General features: G+C 45.2%; 1 protein-coding gene across 2 annotated transcripts in view; it reads left to right on the top strand.

Annotated features, from left to right (window-relative positions):
* The first annotated feature begins 67 nt into the window (after positions 1–67).
* ZHX2 (zinc fingers and homeoboxes 2) overlaps positions 68–15,419 on the top strand; it is a 75,940-nt gene continuing 60,588 nt past the window's right edge. For both annotated transcript variants that reach the window (XM_027645733.1, XM_027645731.1), the window contains exon 1: positions 68–157. The gene's annotated coding sequence lies outside the window, so the exon portion shown is untranslated. The remainder of the gene's footprint in view (positions 158–15,419) is intronic.

Raw genomic sequence — 15,419 nt, 5'->3', positions numbered from 1 at the left:
GCCGGTGCGTGCGCTCGTGTTGCCCGCGGGCCGGCGCGGCGGGGGCGGGGGGCGCGGGGTCCCGCGGCCGCGGGCGGCGCAGGGAGCGGAGCGGCGGGAGCGGAGCCCCGGTGTCCGCTCCGCCCGGGACAGTCGGTGCCGCCGCCCCTGGGCGCAGGTAGGAAACTTCCCAGGCGGGGCCCCCCCTCCCCCGGTGCGCGTCGCTCCCCGCCGCCCCCTCCCTGCGCTTGCCCCGGTCGCTCGCACCCAACTTTTCCTCCCGCAGGAAACCGTCCGGTTCCAGGGACTTCGGCGGGGGCCGGGAGGTTGAGGAAGGGGGAGAACGGGGGGAAGACCGCCGGGGGTGGGAGCGGGGAGGGTTGCTCGGGGTAGGCTCTTTAATTTTTTAATCTATATTTTTAATTTTTGGCCGTGCAGCCTCCTTCCCCTCGCCCTTCTCGCGCTCCCCGCCGCCTCCCGATCGCAAGTTTGGGTGAAGGGGGGGAAAAGCGGGAGGAGGAGGCGTGGGGGGGGGGGGAACATGTCTACGTTTGTCTATGTCGACATCAGCAACACAAAATATGGCGTCCGCTTTCGACAGGGCGTTACGTAGAGGCGAGCGGGGCGATTTTGTCAGCGCGGTCCCCGCCGAGCAGCCGCGGGCTCCCGGGCCGGGGGGGCAGAGCCGCCCCGGGGCGCAGGAGGGGCCCGGCGACGCCGCCGCGCGCGGCTCCGCGCCCGCGGCCGGACTTGGCAGCGCTTTCCTCTGGTTTAATTTTTGATTTATTTTTTTTCCCCTGCCCCCACCCCCGTCGCTGCCAGCCCCTCTCCCGCCCGTGACGCCGTGGCCGTGGCGCGGGGCTCGCTGCCGGTGACTGCGGAGCGGCGGCACCGAGCCGGGACCGCGGCGGGGCACAGCCGGGCGCCCCGCTCCATCCCTCCTCCACTCTCGGCGAAGGGCTCTGCCTTCCCGTGGCATTTTATTTTCCCCGGAATAAAGGCGAGTTTGGGGAAACTCGGGCTTTGGCACGCTGCATCCACTTTTTTTTTTTTTAATGAGGGGTGACTTTCCCGTTTGTTTTAGCCGGTTTCCAAAGCCATCACAGAGCCGTCTCCTTTTATTTTCCCCTTCCCTCTCTCCCTCTGGGATGAAGGCGACAGGGAAAGACACAGATTTCCCCCCCCCCCCTTCTTTTCTGGGCATAGAACTTGGAAATGATGTAGGAATGTACCTGTCTGACTTTGGGGTATTCCCGTGCCCAGCTCTTTCCTGAGCACTTTTGTTCGCTTAGAGCCTGGGAATCCCTCCAGATGGAGATGGCCGGGGGGGCGGGGCATGGCTCTGATTTCCTTGGGCTGCCCAAGCACCTCTCCGATGGCGGCACGGCAGGTGCTCCTCTGAAACCCCGAGAGCTTGCGAGGGTCTTGCCGTGCAGGGGAATTCAGCAAAAGTTTTGGTTTGTGAGGTGGAGAGCAGAAGGGAAGACAGCATCCAAAGAAGTAGGAATGGGAGGGAAGAGGAGGACTCTTGCAGGGTGGAAGGGTAATACGGTGATCAGGATTGCTGGGCATCAGCAGCTCCTGCCTGCTTGGTCCCGCAGCAGTGCAGGGAGCAGCGGGTGAGGGTGGCAGAGTGTGCAGTGCCTTGAGAAGCTGCGCCTTTGGCAGCACAGGGGATTTCCCGCAGCAATACCAGAGTCACAGCATAAGGCTGTCAGCTATGCAAAACTTTTGATTTGATTCCTTTGTCCCACAGGTGTCAAATCCCAGTTCAGGAAGGGATTTTAGCACATCTTTTAGTGAAACAATGATAATCATCCCATCAACAACAAAAAAGTCTTTCTAAATTGGGGCTGAGAAATAAAATATCAAATGCCTCAACATAATTATTTTACAGCAAATGATGATAAGTCATTGCCGTGCTCTGGTTTGTCATCCAGCTCACCTACAAATAATCTACAGATAGCTGGTCAATGAGTTGCCTCTTTTAAAAAAAACTACAGATTAAACTTTATGCAGGGTTTGTCATTCCTGGCTGGGGCTGAGGTGGTCGTTCAGGCACGGATGTGACATGGGAGCTCTGATGTCTCTAGCAGAAGCCTCGTGCATGCAGCCTTACTGGGAAATGGCATGTGAAGTAAGACTGCTATGTGCTGCTGTAGTTTTATTAGACTGTTAGATGAGTAATATTGTTGTTAAAGAGGTATCTGTGACTGAAGTGCTTTGCGAGTGTAATATATTTCTGTCCCAGTGAAGCCTTTCTAATGTAGATGTGGCTTCAGTATGTTGTATGGACTCAGCAGCTCTTTGAAACACAGAATTGCAAATCGATCTCCGGGTCAGGGAAAGCAAGGTGCTGGCCAGCAGTTGGGAAGAATATGAATGCTAAGAAGCCCGTGCATTTTTAAAGTTGTTGCTGGTCCTTGTTGTAGTTCGAACCCATATGCATTTATCCCCTCAGGCTTCTGTAGAAAGAAATGGCCAACAGCTCTCCCATGTTGTCATCTGTTCTTGTATCTGTGATGAACTCAGTGGCAGAAAGTGTGTATAGATGTGTATAGCTCAGTGATCAGGCCAAACCCCTTGTGATTACTCACCTTCATAAAATGACATTTTTCCTGCCTGTCCACCCCAAAAGTTCTTCTGTCAGAGTTTCATCACACAGGACATTTCTTGCTGTCAGTGTTTGAAAGTAGATCACTCTTTCCAATCGCTTTCTCTCAAAGTACCACTTCTTTTTTCCTTTTTACTCTAATTGCAATCAACAATTTCTAGACAGTGTCTCTGTAAAATCAATAATCCATTATATGAAACAGCCCAAGTTGGCAGCATCACGTTTTGGTTCTCTCTTGTTGCAGGGGGGAAGTTTTATTATATTTTTATTAAAGGTCAAAAAAAGAAGGCCAACATTAAATATGGCAAACTTACTGGCTTCTTTTTGCATTTTCAAACCAGTTTCAAACTGCTCCAGTCTGAAATAAGAACACAGCAGGTTTTGCTCATCCTTGTAAAAGACAAAGATTTTAATGCCAGGCATGACATCACTGTATTTGCGTGTGCGACATCTTCAGGTTTTATTCCTTTTTGCTTTGCTCTAACTTGGATGATCCTCAGAAACTGTCTTTGGAGTCTCTTCTAGTTGGGATGTTTTGACCCATGTCTAAATTATTTTTTTGTGTGTTTGCTTAAGGAATGAAAACATGTACTGAAAATAAATCAAAATAGTATTTTAATTTGAATTTTTTTAGAAACAGACATGTCACAACTGAATTCCCTGAGATTTCAGCATGGCTGTCGGGTTTCAGTAAAGCTGCATTTATATTCTGTGTGGAGTGTAGTTGTAGTTTGACTTTCTTTCAAGCATGAGGACAATTCAGCAAGTGTGTTCTTTCCCTAAAAGTTACTGCACATCTGCATGATGGTATCTGTTCGTATTGAAAGTAAGTAATAAAATAGGCATTAAAATAATCTATAAATACTTTAACTTAAAGCCATTAAAGTAATTGCTGCTCTTCTATCAAGGTGTGTTTATATGTGTCAGGTCAGCTGGAACTAAAATTTGTGGTTAGTTTATTTTATCAATCCTTCAAAAATGGATCTGAAGTTTACTGGATGTCATGATACAGTTCAGTCACAGGGTAGAAGTATTTGTTGGGTTTTTTTTTTGAAAAACCAAAAGAGTTGTTGATTTCCAGAATGTTCCAAATACTTTTCATACAGGGTAGTATTTGAGAGTTTCATTTGCAAAGGTGTAGCAAAATGGAAATAAAATGAATTGGCCCCTCGGAAGATGAAGAGAAGACAGTTAAATTCCAGCCTTACCTTCCAGAGGCAGCTCAGAAATCACCAAGCCAGCCCTCCCTCCCCAAAACTGCCATGCCTTTGCAAGTCAGAAGGGCTGTTTGGTTGACTGTTTTGTTTTAACAAATATGCATTTGGGGTTGTGGCAAGAAATGTGAGTCTGGATCTAAAATGATGCACTTGGCAGGGTTTTCTCAGAACCATGGGGCCCTAAACTGGTTTCTAAAGTGAAAACTGAATTTTCCATAAGCTGTGTTTATGTAGAATGACCAGTACTGTGAGTCTATTGGTAAAACCAGGAGATGAGTGAAACTGAGGGAGAGGTGTGAAATGATGTTGTGTATTTAGCACTGAAGAGGCCTCAGATGGTTTTTGGTAATGAGCAGAGAGAGAATAACACAGGCAAGCAGAGGAGGTTTATATGTTGGTAACCAGGAGGGGACTTTTAAAAGAGTCCTCCTAAGGGGCTTTGTTCTGATAGCTGCAGAGTTGGGTTATTGTGCAACATCCCCTTGAATTCATGGATGAGACTGCATGAGCTGACCTGCAGTGGGCAGTGCCCCGAGTGGAGCTGGCGGTGGGAAGGCTCATGTCAGTGCTTGACAGGGGAGAGTTTGCCATCTGAAGGGTCAACAGAGAGGGGAGGAGGGGTCGGGAAGCAAATGGGGAAGAAGGTGATCTGTAACACCTGTGTGGTTAGGAATCACATGGGGGTGAGATGTCAGCGAGTTTTGAACACGTTTTGTGAATTGTCCAGGTATGCAGGTACGTGCTGGGTGGTGAAAGCAGGGCATGGGTGAGGAATTCAGTGTCATTCTGACAATGAGCCTCCCCAGCTACATCTGCAGTTCATGTCTTCTCCAGATTGTTGTCCAGTGTGGATCTGATCTAGCTAAGCAAAGCCTGGTCACCACTTGCTTGCCTCTCAAATTAACTTTTACCAACATTTTGAGAGGAATTTGCAGATCCCAACACCCATCACCCCAGCCTACGTAGACTACAGGTTAAATAGGGCCATGGCCCAGGCTCACCCTTGGCTCAGTTTCCATCTGCATGGAAAGCTCTGAAATCATGTAGTCTTCTCTGTCTTCTGCTGCCTTTTGTCTTGCAGCTGGGGGAAACCTGCTGGCTGCCCAACCCCTGGGGCTGAGGGTTCAAAGGTACCTTTAAAGATCGTCTCATCCATGATGAGCAGAGACATCTTGCACTACACCAGGTTGCTCAAAGCACTGTCCAGCCTGACCTTGAACTTTTGCAGGGATGAAGCATCCACAACTTTGCTGAGCAACCTGTTCCACTATCTCACCACCTTCATCATAAAAAATTTCTTCCTTATGTCCAGTCTAAACCTACATTCTTTCAGTTTAATACCATTGCTCCTTGTCCCATCGCTACAGGCTTTGGTAAAAAGTGAGCATGCATGTATTTAATATCTCCTTAGACAGGGTACCCAGAGCCTTGGAGCACACAAGCCCTTTGGTCGGGTCAGCATTCTACAACCACATCAAGAACTTTCTCCTTGAGTTAATGTGGTGATTGTGGGTTTATCCTCCCAAACCCTGTCACAATAAGTGACATTGGCAGAAATACCACTTTGCTGATGTAACAGCCTTTCTGCTTGTGGGTTTTGCCACCACAGCTGCATCAGTGAGTGTGTCGTGCCCTAGGCTGATACAACCATGTGGTAAGCCTTAGTGGTACAGAACTGACATGTGTCCATGCAGAGATGCCTGTTGTCATGTGCTTGTTCAGCTCTTGATGTCTGCACATCAACCCTCCTCTCTGGGAAACCCGTGTTACTGCTGGAGTTAAGCCCAAGTTACGCCCAGACTTCCCTGCAGGTGGAGGCAGTGGAGCCTCTGGGTCACAGGAGTGGGCACATCCTGGTCCAAATGCAAGTGGTTCTGTACATGTCATGGAGTTTCCTCCAGACTGCTGTTGTCTGACCATGGTGTAGTTCAGTTCACTTGGGAAATTCTTCCACAACCTGAAATTCATCTTATCTTCTGGAAAAATGTTACAAGATGAAAAGCAAAGTTATTTGCCTTGTGTTAGTCCACTTAGCAAACCCTTAGCTTTGGGTTTGCACAGAAACAGCCCTCTGCTTCTCTCCCTCCTTTCTTGAGATATAGATATATATCTTTAGTATTATTTTTTAACCTGCAGCATTTCCATGCTGTGATTTACAGTGTTGTTCCAGTTGGCATGGATGGAGGGGACGATTAATTTCATGTGAGCAGTGGGAGGCGTGGGATGGGAACTTCTTGCACTGGTTTTCATATCCTCTCACAGGCCTGAAATCTTGGGATTTTCTTTCTGTCCTGACCTTATTTCCCCTCTTAAATAATTTTTTAAAACTTGCAACCTCAAATTACCTGTTGATTTTGGCTTCCCTTTTGTAGTAAAGTGTCTTGTTCCCAAAATTTTCTAATAAGTGTTAAAACTGCATATTTCACTCGCTGGAGCTCAAAACAAACAACAAACAAACAATGGAAAGAGATTTTCTCACTTTTTTGAGTCAATGATCATAACTGAGGAAGCCTTAAGTTCAATGTTACTTAGCCTCTTGTCCAGTGTCATGAGCAGAGGAAGAAGTCCTGTGAGCAGAACTGTATAGGGAACAATGTGAGTCTTTTTTTTTTAAACAGAATCTTGTTATTTGTGGTTTGGGGTTTTTTTTAATAGCACCCAAAAAAAGCAGGTTCTGAGGTGCTGCTGAAGGCACCCTCAGAAGGGTTTAGTAAAATACCAATATTTCTCAAGAACTCTGTGCCCCTTCCCTCACCTCCAATATATGTGTTTTCTCACTCCAAGTTTATTATAATTTTTTTTTGTATTTCTCAACCTAATTTCATGCTTATTAGTTTCAGTGACTTTATGTTACACTTTACTTAGATAGCAGAAGTGGAAAAATGCTTGTTCTTTTTTCTAAATCTTATTTTCAGGAAGAAAATCCAATAGTATACCAGTTGGAGGTAGTTAAGTCTTGTAGGATTTCAAAGAGTGCCGGGATGGAGGCCTGGGAAGTGATGCTGAGAGGTTTTGCCTCCCCTCATGCCAGTGAAATCCAGTACTAAGCAGACAGCGCCAGCATCTCTGAGCTTTGCTGCTGGGCAGGCAGAGCACTGCTGATTCACTTTTGCACAAAATGAAGGAAAGTCCTGGTGGTTCTGGCCTGAAGTGTTTTTGTCGTTTTGCCTTCCCCGCCCCTCTTCCTGCCGCCCACCTCAAGAGCAAATATGTTTTGTTGTGGGTTTTTTTTTCAGCATCCTCTTGAGCCCAAACTGTCAGGCACCACAGGGAGTTTTTCCTTGTCTTTTGTCTCTCCAGAAACTGATTTATTTAAATGATATGCTGGGAGCACACTGCTTACAGGCTTTGGTGCTTGTTGTCTTCTGAGCTTCGGTACAGTTTCCTTGAAAATTGTGGAAGGAAGGGTTATCCCTGAGAGTCACAGTTTCCCCTGAAGCTGTTTTTTTCTGCATTTTTCCAAAAAGATTCCCCTTCCCGGTCATCTGAGAATAATGACATTGGGTCAGACCTGTTTATTTCCATGTGATTGAAAGTGTGGAAATTGTTTCAGTGCTCACCTCCCTTCTGGGAGAGCACTTGGTTGCCTGGCTAGAAGTCCACATGGCTGTCACTGCTCCCACCCATGGGACCACTACTCCAACACCCTCCTTTTGCTCAGGCATAGGTAGTTGCAGAGTCCTTTGTCACTCATTTATTTACCATCTGGCATCCCCATGTCATCTTTTGCAGCCTGTCACAGTTACGATGCAGCTTTTCATTATTGTCATGTCGTACTTGGTACTGGGAGGATCAATGACTTTGCGGTTGCAGATTTTTGAGGTGTGTTCCTTATCTCTCAGGACTTGGCAACCAGTTCTTTTTGAGAGACAGAAGCCCTTTTAACTTGGGCTTTGACCTAAGGTGCAGGTCCTCCCAACCTGTGCTGGGGTATTAAGGCACCAGCTCCACCGTGTTACCATTTTGAGGGCTAGATTTAGTTTTTTTTGAAAAGCCAGCAGTGAGACGACGCTAAAGAAGCTTCATGGCATTTTCACAGTAGAGAAAGTACCTGGGGTTGCTGCGTGGGAGAGTTGGCAAATGCAACAGGGTCCCTGACACACCCATTGGAGGCTGGGGAGTGCAGGGGCTGGTGGCCACTGAGGACCTGCAGGATTTTTCCCAACTGGTGGGGGTAGGGAGTTCCCAGGTACAAAAGGTGATGAATAAATTCATCAGGAAAGTGCTGCCTTAGGAAGCCTTTACTTCCTCTGCCTGTCTGGGATTCTCCAGCATAAGAGAGGAATCGGCTCCTCCAATTGTTTTAAAACAATTGGAATGACAAGGAATAATGATGTGTTTGGAGGTAACTGTTTTCTTAGCTGCTTTTAAATTGGCATCTTCTCTTTCTTTAGAGTTGGAGCATCCTCACAATTTTACTGTTGCTAAAGCAGTTTTCACAGGATGCTCCTCCTCTATGTATCTGCCGGCATCTTGTCTGTGTGCCTGGCAGTGATGTAAAGAGGATGAGGTGGTTTGGGAAATACTGCTCGAGGCGAACACAAGTTTGAAAATCCACAGCTAATCAGATACAGGGAAAAAAAAGTGTTGACTCTCTGTGAAGGATTTTGCTTTCAACCCTGAGTATGCTTGAAGTGCCTTAAATTCTGTTTGTTTATCCTGTTATCCTGGATTTTAGCCATATCTGTAAGTACCTTACTTTCATGTTTTACTGTATTTTTACATGTTTGCTCTCTGTATGATGGTCCAGAGGAGCGTGCGAACATTCAATGTATGTCCAAGCCAGGAGAGGAGTGTCACAATGTATTATTTATGCTGAAAAGAACTTGTACATGGGGATGACCTTAGCTCGGGCCCCATCTCTTCTCTGGCAGCAAATCAGAGCGCTGAGTTGGTGGATTTAAAGTTAATCTCCTGAAATCTGAACTCCTTTTTGTTTGCTCTGTTCTTACTTCTTGGCGAGCAGTGGATGGTCTTGTTCTCACCTCAAAGTGCTCAAGGGTGAATGCTTTCAGCCTCGGGGTGTACAGCCCTAACATGCATGTGGTCACTGGGCACCAGACAACCTTTACCAGCTGGCCACAATTTCCTGCTGAGCCCTCTGCACCTCTCCCACAAAATTTCTAGGGGGCATAAATATAGGGTTCTTTTAAAAGAAAAACAAAATCTACAAACCCCTGTCTGTACCCTTTTCCCAGTTTAGGAGGAAATACATTGTTGAGTGCATGTTTTGCATTTTTAATTTCTTTGAGGTATCCTCTTCCTTCCCCTCTTCCCCTACCTGCCTGTTCCCACCCTGACATCCCTTTGGAGGGCTCTGTCTGCATCCCAGCAGGGAGCCTGCTGTGGCAGGGTGCTTACAGGACAAGGAAGGCACCTTTCCATCTGCAGGGAAAACACTGTTGTGATGCTTGATGGAGTGAGGGATCTGCTTTGAAATGGGCTGCTGAATATGAAGCACTCAGTGAAGAGTGTGTGAGGTACTTTGCAAGGAGATATTTGGGTATTTAACACAAGGGCTGCTGCATCCCAAAATTGGTGGTGATGTAAACAGTATGCAGTACTGTGTGGCAAAGGATTTGTGGCTGTTTGCAGGCTGCTTTACTTTCAGAATGTAGCAGACAGCAGGAGGGGATGGTAATTACCACATGGCCTCTGCCACACTTTGAACTTCTAGATGTTTTGTGTGCAGCAAGTATGAGATGTAGTTTGCTGCATTTTGGACATGGTGCATTTGCGCAGGAAAGCTGATTTTGTACCTGAGTCTGTATTGATTTCTGCAGCCAAGGTTTGAATTTGATCCTGTTTTTCAGTTAGCTACCTTGGTCTTGAGACATCCTTTCCTATTTGCCTCTCACTGGCACAAGCAGTAGGACCACTGTTTGTGTTTTCATCTAACATGCTTCAGTTATTTTATTTTATGTTGTTTTTTAATCTGCCTGCATTTTATTCATCCCTGTGTAGATAGGGGTTTTATTTGTTCCTTCTCGCTCTTGTCTTGACACTTTTACTGAATCTCAGGGTGGAGGCTGCCATATGTTGCAAGGTCATTGTTTGGTTTGTGCACCAAGGCACTGCTGTAACATCTTCTCAAGAGTTCCCGTGAGGAGCTTCTGGCACAGGTTGGCTCAGAGACCCTTCTTCTGCTCAAATTCATGAATGCTAGTCTGCACAGCAGTGGGGAAAGACTGTGATTTGCCACCCTTTATTATTGGTCTTTAACCACCTACAGATACTCACCTTAAAACACTCTTCACCTTTTGCTGTGGCCACTTGGCTTGTTTGGGGTTGCAGCTTGATTCATTTTTGGCTAGTGTATGAATGGCCCTTCTCCCTTTGCTGTGTTGTAAAATCAGTAAAAAGTAAGTACTCTTAGGGTTGGAAACAGAAAGTTTAACACACACTCAGCACTGAAAGTTTTACATTGTAGCTAGAGGACAAGGTAAAATAATTTTTTTCTTCTTTCTTGAATGAAGCGGGCAGCTGGTAGGAACTTGATTAAGAAGCATTTGAGGTTGGATAGGTTTTTCTGGTCATTAAACTTTTTTTTTTACTTGTCTGTGGTTTTAAAATGTCGGTTCTTAAATTATGTAAAATAGATGGTGTGAGAGTGAGGAACATCCCAACACATTTGGATTTGGAAGGGTTCTTCATATGTTAAGTTTCATCCTTAATGTGATTTAAATAGTTTAAGGTATTTAGGTCTTTAAATCAAGGTTTATAATGACTTTAAGATGCTTCCAACTTAAAGCATGAAGGAATGTTATGTGCTGTGTGTTTTAAAAAGAAGCACTGTACATTCATTGGTAATTATGTACTTTACTATTAAGTCTGAGTAGTAATTTTTTTCGAAAGCATGTTTGACAAATTATAGTTTTTAATCAAATTACAGAATAAAATAATTACTTGAAATTTAACATAATAAATTTATTTTGTGGGTCTTAGTACAGTAAGGATCTACTTAGGTCGCCTTTGATCTGCATTGAAAGTAGCAGACAGAGTCTTGCTGGAAGGTGCAAAGCCAAGGACCAGTTTTGTCAAAAATTAGAGGACAATTATCCCAGGAGGTGCTTGTAGAAAACCTACTGCTTAGGTGACAGTAGCATGGTGATAGGGAAGTTTTTTGTCTCTTCAGTGAGAACCTGCAGATAGATCAGGCAAATCATAGTTAATTATTTAACAGAGGTCCCAGTGCTGCAGTTGCCTTTGACTCTTGCACTACTAAACATCTCTGGTTTGGAGGGTGGAATTAAGACTGTAACTTTGAAATTAAGCTTTTCTTTTCCTCTTCCCATTGAATGCAAGGCTCTTGACTGCCAGCTCTGAACGGCCGAACAGATGAACTTTTGCACTCTATGCTAAGGACACTTACATAAAAGGGATATACTCAGATTGCATCCAAACCCCACTCAGTTTTCTGTGGGAGGAGATGGGTCCATGCTGATCCTGTCCACATGAGATCTTCAGGGAGCCTCTCTGCTACCCATCCTTTTTTTTTTGTGCAGACATTTATCAGAAAACCACGGAAAAAGCTTAATCTGTGACAAACCAGATGCAATGTGAGCTGAAATCCAGGAGACTGATTATTCCTGGGGCCAGCAGGACCAATGCAAACAGCTTTTAGTGCATTTGACTTGTGAGATTGAATTCCTACATGCACTGGAAAGAGGGGTCAGACTAACCACCCTCCATAGCACCAGTGATGGGTGCCTCTCCTCCACACCCTGTCTGTTTTCATTAGACCAGTAGAAAGTTACTGTACTGGGATTGTTAGGCCCACATATGCATGAATGTGGAGGCAGATGGAAACAAACCTCACAAATCCCTTAAAATCAGGGATAAAAAGACAGAAATTGAGTTTGGCGGTGTCCAAACTTATACCCAATTCTTCTTGCCATCCCCTTTCATTTTGCTCCTGCACAGGCTGTAGGGCTGGAGTTGCTCCCATCAGCCTGGCCTGTGGCACCCTTCCTCAGTAAAGCTCCTGGCAAGTGGAGTTGCCAAAAGTGACGTGCTTTCCCAGCTGCAAACGTACAGACAAGGTGATGTCAGTTCAGAGGTATGAAAAAGTACAGCAAAAATATCTTTTCACCATAGTCCTCTCTGTATATGAGGCTGAAATCACAAAAACTGTTCTTTGAAGTTGTCTGCCTGATTGTGTTGTGAATTTGTCTTTCAGGGTGCAGCTTTGAAAAAGCAGTTGAGACTGTTAAGAGACCCAAATCCCCAGTCGTTTTAGTGGCATTGTTACATATGTGTGACTAGAGGGTGCACACAGGCACCTGCCCATAGGCATTGTGTGGTCCTACCTGGGTAAGTGTTTGGAACATTGCACTTGTGTTTAAGTAAGATGCAGCACTGAGGCCTTTTCACTCCCACACCCATCCCTGCTGGGTGACAGCAACAGGGCAGGGGGGTTGCATGTGGTTCTGCTGGAGGTCCTGTGATCAGCTTCTGGGTCTTGCCATGGTGGGGACAATTTGTTAGAAGGATCAAGCCATTCCTTTGCATTATCACATTGTAGTGAATGGGCAAACACTCCTGTTTTCATCTTGCCTTTACCTCTGAGATCACCAGCAGCTGCTTCATTAACTATTAATGGCCTGCTCATTAATGCTGTAAAAGGCAAGGACCAATCTTGCAAATTTTCTGGACTCTTCCCTTGAAATATTTATGACTTGCTCACTGTGCAAAAGGGCAAGAGCAACAGCAGAGAACATGCCTCCAAGTTTTGTTGAGCATTATTAAAGAGCTCATGAATATGAAGAAGCTGCCAGCTTCTGTCTGTTTTTTGGCTTTCCAAGCTAGCACTGCACATCTGGCTCTAGGGGTTGAGTGAGCTGGTGTTTTGCTAAAGTATTGGTGGCAGAGCCTTGGATGCTTTATTGATGGTCTGTAGTTCCTGTAGTGCCTTCCTTTGTATGCTCCTCTACAAGCACCAAAGTGTAATTGATACCTCCAGGGAAGGTTACCAGGGGAGATTTTGCTTAAGAGATGGGGAAACTGAGGCACAAAAGTTGAACAATTTGCCTGGAGCCAAGCAATAGAAAGCCAGCAGAGAATGAAAGTGTTTTACCCAAAACTGTAATGCTACTTTTGAAGTCTGGTTAGTGTGAATGAGGGGGATGCTCATCAAACCTCCTCTGAAGCCATTGCTACGAGTCATTCCCATTGCATTCCAAACAGAGCTCCTACATGATTGCAGAGAGCAGCACTGAGCAGTGCTTTCCCTGGGAATGTGCTAGTGGTTTTAGCTCCCTCCAGAACCAAGAAGCAGCAGGGAAGCGATTTTTCCCTTCCATTCAGATTTTGGAGATAAAATTGTATTCTTCACATTGCTTGTTTATACCAGCAATAAAGAGTCTGTCCACTAAATCCCAACTGCAGCTCATCTGGTGTTGCACCAGGCAGATTAAAATCTATATTTCTTTTCCACAGCCATCCGCAGAGCGAACACTGGTGTAAATACATGTGGGAGGCGTTTTTTGGTAAAGTAGGGAGATACGCTTCAAAGAGAACAGGTATGACTCCAGGAGTGAGGACTTGTCTGTACAGTGCTTCACATCTCTTCCTTATGCAGATGGTCTTCAGAGTAAAAAAGCTCTTCTGTGTTTGGAAGATGCAGGGTGTGTTAGGAATAACCAGCCTTCAATACTGTTTGAGCTTCCGTTTGCACATAGTTCTCAGCTGGAACCAGGTGGCAAAACAAATCTACACTGGAAACATTCCCTGGTACAACTTTCTCATTATTTCTTACAGAGTGTGAATATTTTATCCCACATTATATCACATTGCAAGGGATGCCTGGTTTCCCTCCTGGAGTCATTCCTTTTAGTTACGGTGGATCCAGGATAGAATTTCGAAGCCCCTCACTGAAGAAGTGTTTAAGGGTTTGTCTTAACAGCTTGATTTCACACTGCTGTAACAAGCGAATGTGGTAGCCACAACTTAGTGGTAGAACATGGTCATGTTGTGCCCTATGTGACTGCAGCAGGCCCTGGTGGGACTTCATTGTCACGCCGATCTCCAGGAATATTCCAGGAGCGTACTGAATGCCGTCTGGTTTTGCTCTCAAAACTACAGTGTTTCTGAGGAAGACTTTTGGACTCTGCTGCTACAAGAATAGCATCCAGATCTTGAGTGACTCTCGTAATTCTTTACTGAAGCAATTCCTCCAAAAGCTGGAAAGTGGGTAAATGCAAGAATTGAGACTGTCTGTTGACTGGTGCAGCTCTTCTAGAGACAGATGCACTGGAGGCTGCAGAACAGATCTTTGGTGTTTTTTAGTTGCCAGTGATGCTGTTACCTCACCATCTCTAGAGCTGCTTTCTACCTCATGGAAGATCTGCCCCTCATCTCAGCAACGGCACAAAGTTCCATGTAAGTTTTAGGACCCCTTTCCTAACTTCTTCCTTCGAAGTTAGGAGGAGTCTGCCACCCTAAACAGACCCTATTCCTCCTCTCTAAATTTGAGGTTGAATCACAGGTGAGAGATGTTGTAAAATCTCTGTTCCTGACCAGAGGGAAAATCAGTGTAATTCAAAATGTTGGGGATTGTGTCTTATCACTTCCAAAGGCATCAATGATCAAGTATCAATTATGTGAGAAAACACAGTGATAATTAACAGTGTCAGTAAGTAGAAACTTACTGTATCCTGTGAAGTAACTGGAAAAAGGAGGGGTTCTCTGTCAAAACATCAACTTTCGGTTCTTGGTATCAAACCATGAACTAAATCAGCGGCTGGCAGCAGCGGAATTCCAGGTATGTCTTCTGCATGCTGCTCAGCTGTGAGTTACATCTCCAAGGAAAAAGCATGTCTGTGTGTAGTCTTGTGCAGATTCCTGATTTCAACACTTTGGGACTGAGAACTGGACCTTGCTTTAGAGGATGCTCCAACTCATTATTCATTTTCCTTTTCTGGCAGGGTAGTCATGTCTTGTCAAGATAAAAATGACTGTTCCCATTCATGAATAGTGGTTTCTAAAGTCTAGCCCTTAAAGTGATGTCTTGGCGTCTAAGTGATCCATGGGGTACTGGTAATTCACTGGTACTTGTGGGTCTCCAGCATTTTTGTTAGAAACAAACTGTTTATTGGCTATATCTGTGTTTGCCTGTGTCCTCAGGGGTGATGCACAGGGTTAGAAGAAGAGTTAGCTTAAATTTTCAAGTGCATTTAGACTGGTGGGTACTTCAGCCAGCAGACGCTTTGGTTCATGGTAAATTCTGATTTAGGAAGGTGTTACGCAAACCTAAAATTAAGAGGAAAAAATGGCAAAACTGGCTAATGGGCAGAAATGGGGGAGCAGATCAGCCAGCCAAATAAAATGGCTCCTAGTTGAATTTGGGATGAAGCTGTCCTGAGGGACCTGCTAAACCTTACCTTTTCAGAAGAATTTAATCATCCTTTGAGATGTGTTAGTTTCTCATTTTTGCCACTGATGCTGTTTATTACACTGTGATTGCCTTGGCTTAAGAAGTGAAAATTGGCCTTTTGACTGTCCTGCTCGTGTAGGTGGGTCCTTCTGCACTAATGTGATGTGAGAGAGCCCAAAACAGTGCTCATCTAAGAGTTTGTGTATCAATGAGAACTGTCCTGTTGGAGTTTTAA

The sequence above is a fragment of the Corapipo altera genome, unplaced genomic scaffold, assembly GCF_003945725.1.
Source record: "Corapipo altera isolate COAL_440 unplaced genomic scaffold, ASM394572v1 51, whole genome shotgun sequence".
In the NCBI taxonomy this organism is placed as follows: domain Eukaryota; kingdom Metazoa; phylum Chordata; class Aves; order Passeriformes; family Pipridae; genus Corapipo; species Corapipo altera.
This window is presented reverse-complemented; position numbering and strand designations above follow the sequence as displayed.